Genomic DNA, 9,754 nt, shown 5'->3' on the forward strand with positions numbered 1-9,754 from the left:
GTCTGAACAGAATCTTAAAATCCGAGCACCTCTAGGACTAAAAACTCTTGACTTGAGACAATTTTTTGTTAAATTTGAGAGTGTGTCAGACTAAATGTTTTCTAATATATGGTAGGCATTAGGTTTCATCACATGTTCACGGCTCTGTCCTCTGCTCTCACAGGGAGAAGATGATCAGGATCCTGCTGCTGCTCTTCCTCTCATCCTGCGGTCAGCTTCCACCTTCAATTCATTATCCAGAAATATAAACATATTTTCAGCCTCAGTAACAGATTTTCTCACTTCATTACCCTCACAGCCTCTTTGTCTTTCTCTCTGCCAATAGCAATATAGCCTGAATTGTCTTTAGCAAGTAGAAACTCCTTATTAGCATCATGAGGACACTCTGGCCCATATTCATAAAACTCAGCAGTAACAGCGTTGCGCAGCACAAAATCTGCGGTGCGGTGGTTTGAGGTGCATCATAAAGTTCCCGTGGCGGTAGAGACACTTCACTGCGGCGTTATTGTCCGTCGTGGCTAGGGCCGGGTAAAAATGTTTAATTTTCTGATTTCCGATATAAATTCCTAAAATCCAGAGGTTGATCTTTAATCTATGTCTCTTTCAGTGGATATTTGTAGATTTTTGTGCCATTTAGTTTTCCTTGCCCCGACTACTGCGAAAACTCAACTCAATTACGTCAAGCCTAAAGGCGGATGTCTGGATGCATTTTGGATTTAAAAACTACGAGTATAAACTGGACAAAAGCAAAGCCATCTATAAGCTGTGCAATATAGAAGTGAAATATTGTAGCAAAACAACAAATCTCAGGAGCCATTTGTCGAGTCATCACCTGGTTGCTTTGCAGTCTCAGTCCAAACCGGTGGATCCAAAACAACCCCAGCTTGAGAAGACATTTGCATGCAAGCTTCCATCTTAATCACAGCATGCTCAAAAAATAGCGTGTCGATCACAACGTTCATCTGCAACGATATATGCCAGTACAGCGCCGTTGAATACACTGGCTTCTGAAACCTGATGAATGTACTGGAACCACAGTACGTTGTACCAACCCACAAGCATTTGAGTGAAGTGGCAGTCCCAAAGCTATATGCAGATGTTAAAAATAGTGTTGCAGCTTCACTGAAGTCGGCAGAAAGAGTGACCCTTACTTGTGATAGCTTGACCGCCACAGCAACGGATTCATATGTGACTATCACTCCATGTCCGTGGAGTGGTGGAGGAATTCACTTCTTAGGCTTGGCTAGAGTCATAAAGGTGTAAGGCCATCACCTACACCTCTATTCGTTGTTTCTGTTAACGACCCAATTTCCCCTTCAGGATCAATTAAGTTCATCTGCTAATTGTGTCTCTCTAGATCAGAGATAGGCAGTAATGTGCCATGAAGACCCAACAGTCTGCAGGTCATTACAGCCAAATCCTACAGCCAGAGATTTCACTGTTTAGTTTCTCATCTCTTCTTTAACCCCTTGTACCCTGACTTTACTGTTAAATTTCCCCTTAAGTAGCTTCAAAATTAGAAAAAAAAAGTTCCTAACTGTATAAAAACATCACGTCCATATTCTGTATCTGATGTTCCAACTCTTTCTTGAAGCTCTTGCTGCTTATATTGAATGAAATATTTAAATGCAAGATGCCATGTTTTTATGGCTGCACCATTACATCAAATGGAAAAAATCTAGATGTTTGTGCATCATTTTCTACACATTTCCCTGTAATTCAGCATGACACATTTGGTGTCTTTGGAAAACTTGTTATCTTGACTAGCAATTAAAATAAAGTTCTGTGGGTTTGAACAAAGCTCGGCCGTGCGACCTGCGTTTGTAATGATGGACCCAGTGGTGGGGGCAGCAGGGAAGAACAGGTTAAGGTGGGTTGCTGTAGTGTTTGGCTGGAATGAAAACCTGCACCCTGACACATAATTGCCTGTCCCAGCTTCAGACAGATATGTAGATAGATGGAGACTATATGAAGACCGCAAGCTAGGCGGAGTATTGTCTTAATCATGTTAAGAGGAAATTATTTATGTGCATGTAGACATTCAGTCTCTTTGTTCCTCACTTTCTTTCTCCTGTCTCCCCCACAGGAACATTCATTGTGAATGTGAAGCAGATCTCCTATCAGGCAGAGGAGAACGGTAACGTGACGATGGAATGGATCTTCCCACCCAAACCCGACATGTCTCTCTCCTCACTTACCATCCATTGTGCACTACGATTATCGCTTCCTAAGACTTTATATCGTCGGCTACGCGGTATTGAGCACCAATTACCTCAAGACGAGCACTTTGCAGGACGAGTGCGATGTGACGAAGACGCTCTCAGAGAAGGACACATCCTGCTTCATCTGTCCAGACTCAGGACCGACGACTCAGGCACATACTTTTGTAAAGTGACCACTGGTTATGGCGGGGGCAATAATGAATGTTCGCTCAATGTCACTGGTAAGTTGACTCAGTGGAACTCAGAAGTTTCCTCATCAGGTTCATTTCGGCAGCCTCTTTGATTAAGAAAAGTCCGTCCTCTGCAGCTAAAAACACATCTTGTGTGATCAGGACATTTGTGTTTTATTTTCCAGAGAACTTGAGATAAATTGCAGTGTTTTTTAATTTCCCATTTTCTCTAGAATTGGTGTAAATTCTCTTACTGTTGTGGTTCACCACTGCTGAGTGGATATATATTATATACAAACTCTGTTATCTCCATGCAGCTGCAGAACATCTACCAGAGGAACCAGAGCAGAGAGAACGTGGACGCTTTGGTCTCATCGGAGTTGGGGCAGCAGGACCACTGATAGCTCTAGTAGCACTCCTTTGTCAACGCTGTTGCCCAAAAGACCAATACGGTAGATTTGCTTTTTCTAATTTCTACCATTTTTAACATTTTATAAATGTAATTTTTGTGTCTGTGTGCCATGCTTATTCCTCACGTTATTGTTTCAGGTACAGATCAAGACCATGAGGAAAATGTCGCCGATTGTGAATGTGTGAATCCACATTTCAGAAATGATTCACATATTTGTCCCAACTGAGTGCTGGCCCACACTTACCACTTAATTCGGCCCACATATCGCCATGGAATGACGGCAATCAACCCATCCATATCTGGCTGCCAGAACACAGCCACAACTAAACCTTGAAGAAACCACTTGGAACATATAGAGTTGAGACGTTCGGTCCCAGAACCACTTGTCACGCAGATTCTCCAGCCACCAGACTCTCATAGGGATTTTAACTTTAGTGATAGTCGCCATATTACACAACAGAGGTGAGACCCCGGGAGTCTCAAGGTTGTTTCAACCTCGGTAGTGCCAAATCGTGTTTTTCCCACGGCGCAGCCGAAGGCATGCGCCGTGGAATTCAGGTCAGGCAGTCAGTGAAACACCTGTCACTTGGTTAGATGATGCGCTTCGTGAGCCTCTAGAGGGCGTCTTTGACTAAGAGTTGGCCTCTTGCCTATGGGCTAAATGCCATTCAGTCTCACACATCGATAAATGCTGCAGAGCCCCAGAGTTAACCGATAACCACGTCACGCTAGCTGACCATTGCTCCCACACACAGAGCCACACTCTCCACCGTTAATTTACAGAAAGCCACGTCTTGTGCCACCCTACCAACTTTAACAACTGGTAACTTTCTTACTTGTGGTATTTAAGTTACGGTAGTCGCGGCGACACTGATCCACTGTATCTGTCCATCTCAGGGAGGTTCCGTCTCGTTTATTTCAATTCATTTTCAACAAGAGCTGTCCGTTGTCCGACAGGGCTGATGACGTGATTTCCATCCGTTTTGACAAACAAAAAGTTCAACCCAGTTGAACTATATCTGGACAGACGGATTTGTCACCATGTGTTGAGGTTCCTACGTTTGTTTTCTAAAAAAAATTGGCAATCATAGACGCAACGGTACAACCAAAACAAAGATAAAACGGAGAAAGCCTGGTATAACGTTGGGATGACTGGAGGTTTTTCAGGTCAGTTTCTTATTTAATTTATATTGTATAGCCTGCTTCTTTTTTCTATGAAGTAGCTCCGTTATGAGCGAAGCTAAGCTGCGGTATTTCTGCCTCTCCACCATGTTGACGTTCCCAAACAGCCCAATGGACAGAAATCTATCCGTAAATAATTCTGTGCATTTTCCGACGGATCAGTGTGGCCGCAGCTAGTAGAATTCAACACATATTGCGAAGGTGGAAAAATGCTATCTTAGTGATTTCCTTAATGTGAGCATCGAATGAGAGAGCTGAGTCGAAAGTAATGCCAAGGTTTTTAACTGTGGGACTCTGGGTAATTAAGCAATCCCCAAAGTTTAAAGTTAGGTCTGCAACAAGAGGCAGTTGGGTTTTTGGGCCAACAACTAGCATCTCAGTTTTGTTGCCATTTAGTCGCAAGAAGTTTTGTGACATCCAATTTGTGACAGTGATTAGGTATAATTCTAGGTTTGTAAGTTGTGAACGGTCGTCAGGTCTAATTGGTATGTAAATTTGAGTATCATCCGCGTAACAGTGAAATTTAATACCATAGCTGCGGAAAATTTCACCAAGAGGTAGCATGTAAATGGAGAGAAGCAAAGGCCCCAGCACAGAGCCCTGCGGTACACCAAAGTTAACTTTAGAGTATTCAGATATAGTATTTTTATGTGAGACACAATGCGTTCTATCATATAGGTAGGAATTTAGCCATGAAAGCGCAGAGTTGCGGATGCCAACGTAGCTCGCTAGGCGGTTTAAGAGAATATTATGATCGACTGTATCGAATGCCACACTCAACTCAAGTAGGATAAGAACAGAAGAAAATGGAATAGAACTGAAAATAGAGAGCTTTCCCCCTCTTCCTCTTCCAACCACATCTTAACATCTTAACAATTAAGGAGTTTAATTGCTTTTTGTGTACATTTTTTAATACTATTTCTGCTATTCTTTGTCCTCTTTTTTTAATGACTGTAAAGAACTTTATGGGTTATAGGAATATTAAGCTATTTTCATTATATTGTATATTGCAATTCTTGCACATTACAGTGCTGCTACAACACCAGTCCAATGAAACATGGAGGAATGATGCATCTTGTTACCAACATGTTTATTTGCATTGGTTTTTCTGATTGTTTACACATATTTCCCAAAAGTATACCGCATTTTCTCAAAACTCTAAACACAAATCAAAGAAACCGACACAAAATGCAAAGCTCCACAAATCAATTGCAAAAGGAAACGCTACATTCAAAAAAGTGATGCCATCCTGTAAAAAGATCTAAGAACCAACTGCACACTGATGTGCTCAGTGGAAAAAGTTATGAATACCTTTATTTATTAGTGGGTTCATACCTGTACTACTGTAATACTGACAGTCCAGTGTCAACAAGCTCACTCTTTCAGTATCGTGCAGTGATTTCACTCTGGATTCCCCTCAGTCTCTCATGTTTATCAGGACCCATGTTCTCTAAAGTCTCCTGTTCAGGTTTGTAAGACCTGGTAGTCTTAAAACACAGGACTGTTCCTCCTCTAGGAGCGCAGTGTTTCCATCCATTCATTTCCAAAACATCAGAGTCACTTTGATTTGTACTTGAACAGTTTGGCAGCTAGTCAATGTAGCCAGTGGATAAGTTCAGTTTGGCATTTTGAATGGCAGCGCTTTCCTTGTGAACGCATAAGAGATTTTTGTTAATATCTGAGTGAAATCAGAAAGCGTGTTGTGTTTTTGCAAAACTGGTTGAAGTGTTTGGTACATGAGTTTGAGGTTGTGGTCATTTGGTCTCAGGATCCAGTGTTAGTGTGTAAACTCAGAAAAAACAGCAATACATTGTGATCGGTGGGCTATTGTAATGTTACTACAACTTTTCTACCTGTTTCTATTATTTTTATTATTTTTTATGCGTTTTTGAATTTTGTCCAATTTCATACCGTATTTCCTCTAATATTGGCCCTTTGAAGTGATATGGGCCTTTATTTACCTCAACTGCAGAGGGTACCAGGCCTTTACTGGAAGCAGGCTTATATTAGAGACAGGCCTTTATTTCTAATTCCCTCTGTTTGATAAGTATATTTGCTCATATTTTAATACGAAGCCTCCTTGTTTTCTGATCTGCTTCTGTTGGGGTACGTTAGCACCTGCTTCGGATGTTATCAGCCGATTAAATGGCGGTTATCAGTTGTCATCGGGACCATAGATTTGAGGTAGTAGGTAGATGATAACAGCCTACTGAGCCAATTAGGACGTAGAGTAGGGCCATACTACCTCAAATCTATGGTCCCGATGACAACTGATAACGGCCATTTAATCGGCTGATAACGTCCGAAGCGGGTGACGTTAGGTAGCCGTTTTTTTTGTTACTGCAATGGATTGCCGATAATTACAGTAATCGACGACAGCATGCTCCAGAGACTTCCGCCGGCCGAGCCATCTTGTGGCACTTGTACGTTACTACAAACAGTACACTACAGTTACATTATGTAACAGGCACCAGGAGTTTACTGGTATCCACTGTTGTTTTTTTCCTTTGTTTTTTTCCCCAGCCTGTATTTGTTCGTGTTGACCACGGCCCCGGCCATTATCGGAGACCCAGCTTTTAATTGACTACAGGCCACTTGTGGGCAGTGGTGGCCTAAAGGTTAGAGAAGCGAGCTTGTGACCGTAATTCATAATTCTGACTTTTTAATACTCAGACTTCTTAACCGGCAGGATAAATCTGGGTGGGGAAAGTGAAAAGCAGCGCTTGCCCCTCCCTCATTACCACCACTGAGGTGCCCTTGAGCAAGGCCCTTAACCCCAACCGCTCCAGTGGAGCTGCTCAGTGGCAGCAGATCAGTCTGTGGTTGTACTGGTCAGCTTCCAGGTGTGAATGTGATCAGGGCGTTCCTGAAAAAGAGAGCATTGCTCTCAGTGAAACTCCCCTGAATAAATAAAGGGGAAAATAAAAAAACTATTAGAGGAAATACGGTATATTATTTTCTATATTTTACATTTCTTGTTTTTATTCGTTTGTTTCATTGCCATCCTGGTGGGGCATACCTCATTGACTTGGCCCACCCAAGGTTTTTAAAAAATGTTTTACCTCGTGTTTTCTTGGAGTTCCTCCTCCTCCTGTTCTGGTGCTCTGTATGTTTTATTTTGCTGCATGCTGTATTCTATCATGTTGTTTTGTGATTGTTGATTAGTGAGCTCTAGCCTCGTTCTCTGCTCAAGATGAACAACAGAGTTTTCGGCCACTAGTAGCGCTGGTGAGCAAAGTGGCTCCTTGTATAACAACAAAAACACTACTCATGGTTTTCAAGCGTGTGCACGGTGCGAGCACAGAGTATAGTAAACAGTATTGTGAGAGGAAGCCGATCAAGATTGTTTTTCCTCTCTGCTCACTCAGTAGCTATGTGAGCAGAAGAAAGAGACACCGCCTTACTGTAATATCGGAGAAGCTTTGGATCGGTGGAGAAAAGTGAAGTTAGAGAAAACATTTCGTTCCTATACTGAGCTAGAGCTACTCATCTTTATTTTTCTGTGTGAATAACAACACTCATGATGAGAAATCATGATTGTATTCAAATCCAAGTTTACATGTTGTTCATCTTTAAGTCATCTGAAGCATGCTGTGATGAACAATGACTTGACTGTTTGGATTTTTCTTTTTTTAATATTCTTTTATACGTTTTAAATGCTCATGTTTTCATTCCTTTTTGTAACATTTTATAAACTGCTTTTAGAAAAATACTACGTAAATAAAAAGTAAAATCATTATGAATTATATTTTTCCTTTGTTCATACATGCACCTAAAGTGACAAAATGACTCTGGGTTCATTAAAGTTAAGACTCACTGTAAAATCTGTCCTCACAAAAAAGTTCTGTTTTCAAAGACGGACTCAGTGGTTTTGATTTATAGCGTTTAGAAGTGACACCGTTTATCCCCGTCCTCATCCTGGTTAACAGTTTATACTGTACATAGACACATTAGACTTGATTCACACACATGTATTCTCTCCCACAGTCATGATCACGTCCTCCAGCATAATTATTTCAACTCTGACTGAAGCTCCTGAGTTAATCACAGTCAATTCCACAGGTACAGAAGCCCATTGAGGACGTAAATTCATACATTTTATTTACGCTGTTTTCCCGTGACGAGTTAATTTTCTGTTTTGACGAGATATGTCTCATTGTCGTAGGAACTCACATTTTGTTTTCCTGGGATAATGAGAAAATGATCCCATTATATCCCGAGATCTTGAGGTAAACAAAATGTGTTTTCCTAAGATAAGATAAGATCTCAGGATACCAAAAATAGTTTTCTGGAGAGGACGAGATAATTTTCTGCTCAGAACCAACATCCTAAAGGAAAGCAAATTATTCAAAATCCAAATGTTGCAGTCGACCTGTTAGTGTTCAGAGTTGGAAATCTCGAGGAACAAGATAAATTCATTCATTCTCTCAGGAAAATAAAGTTAAATTTTCTTAAGATAATGAGAGAATTACTCTATGCCCATTACTTTACTATCTCGAGATAATGTTCGGGAATACAAAATGTGTTATTTCAAGGTAACGACATAAATAATAATAATAATAACCTTTATTTGTATAGCACCTTTCATACACAACATGCAGCTCAAAGTGCTTTACATCAATAAAAGGCAGATAAAAGACAGATAAAAAGATAAAATTCATATAAAAGAACAAGCAAGATGCATTGAATTAAAAGAGTCAAATCAAGTAAAATAGAAAGATAGAAGAACACAACAAATACTCCCACTTTTAGATGCACATTGTGAGTGAACCCATATGTTTTTCTTTAATTTACTTTTCCCCTGTCCTTCCTGATTCTACTCTTGATCCGATATAACTCAATATCTCGGGAAAACAAAAAAAATTAACTCCTTATCACAGGAAACAGCGTAAATAAAATATTCTTTAACCCTCTAGACCCCATAGCGCCCGAGAGCGCCCGTCATTTTTAAATCGTTTAAAATGAACCAAAAACTGAAAATCAAGTTATCAGCTTTTTATATATACTTTCAAGTTGTCATTGATGAAACAGAACCGGAAAATGTATCTGGTGACACTGAGACGTTTGATTTTCCCCGGGTCTAGTCATGCTCCACCGGTAAAAATGTCTTCGCCGGCTAAGCGTCACGCTTTTAAAACCTTCTGGAAGCTGTCAGATTGTGCTGTGAGACAGAACCTGACCCGCCGTGTGTAGTGGAAAGTTACGAAGACATTGTGAGTTGAAGTCTTTTGATGGAAATCGCTTGTTCTTGCTCGATAAAACAAGACACAAGATCACCTTCACTAAACAGCGGGACCCGCCTGCTCTCACCGCTGGAGACGGACGCTGTTTTCCGGGAGGCGGAGCGCCGAAGAGTCGGTAGGAGGACCGGCCGGGTCGCCGCGACTTTTATCCATATAAGTTTGGCAACTTTTTCCATATTTGTTTGGCGACTATTACTGTCTGATCTTATTACTGTGTGGGTTGAGGCGCTGGAGGTTTTGTATGGATTTTGAAAGCTTATCGTTAGCCAAGATAGTAAGGATCTGTTTTGTTGTCATACTTTGAATGACGCTGAAGGAGACGCCCTGCATCGCCTTGCCATGTATTTGGTACCAAATTAAAGGGAAAGTTGTGTTTTTTTTAAATGGAAAAACTTGTGATTGTCAATTTCTTTTTATATTTGAGATATAGCTGTTTGTTTGGAATGAGCAAGAAAATGCTGATTTGAATTAGAATTATAGAATTCCCAGTGAACTGCAGCAACATTCTAGAACTCTGCCGGGTTC

At 40.9% G+C, this 9,754-nt stretch overlaps 1 long non-coding RNA gene across 1 annotated transcript; it reads left to right on the forward strand.

Moving 5' to 3' along the window:
• The first annotated feature begins 2,091 nt into the window (after positions 1-2,091).
• On the forward strand, positions 2,092-2,974 carry LOC139919988 (uncharacterized). Its single transcript, XR_013503904.1, has 3 exons — positions 2,092-2,443; positions 2,710-2,844; positions 2,942-2,974. It is a non-coding gene; the product is annotated as an uncharacterized LOC139919988 (long non-coding RNA).
• Positions 2,975-9,754: the final 6,780 nt, after the last annotated feature.

The sequence above is a fragment of the Centroberyx gerrardi genome, chromosome 23 (assembly GCF_048128805.1).
Source record: "Centroberyx gerrardi isolate f3 chromosome 23, fCenGer3.hap1.cur.20231027, whole genome shotgun sequence".
Classification (NCBI taxonomy): Eukaryota; Metazoa; Chordata; class Actinopteri; order Beryciformes; family Berycidae; genus Centroberyx; species Centroberyx gerrardi.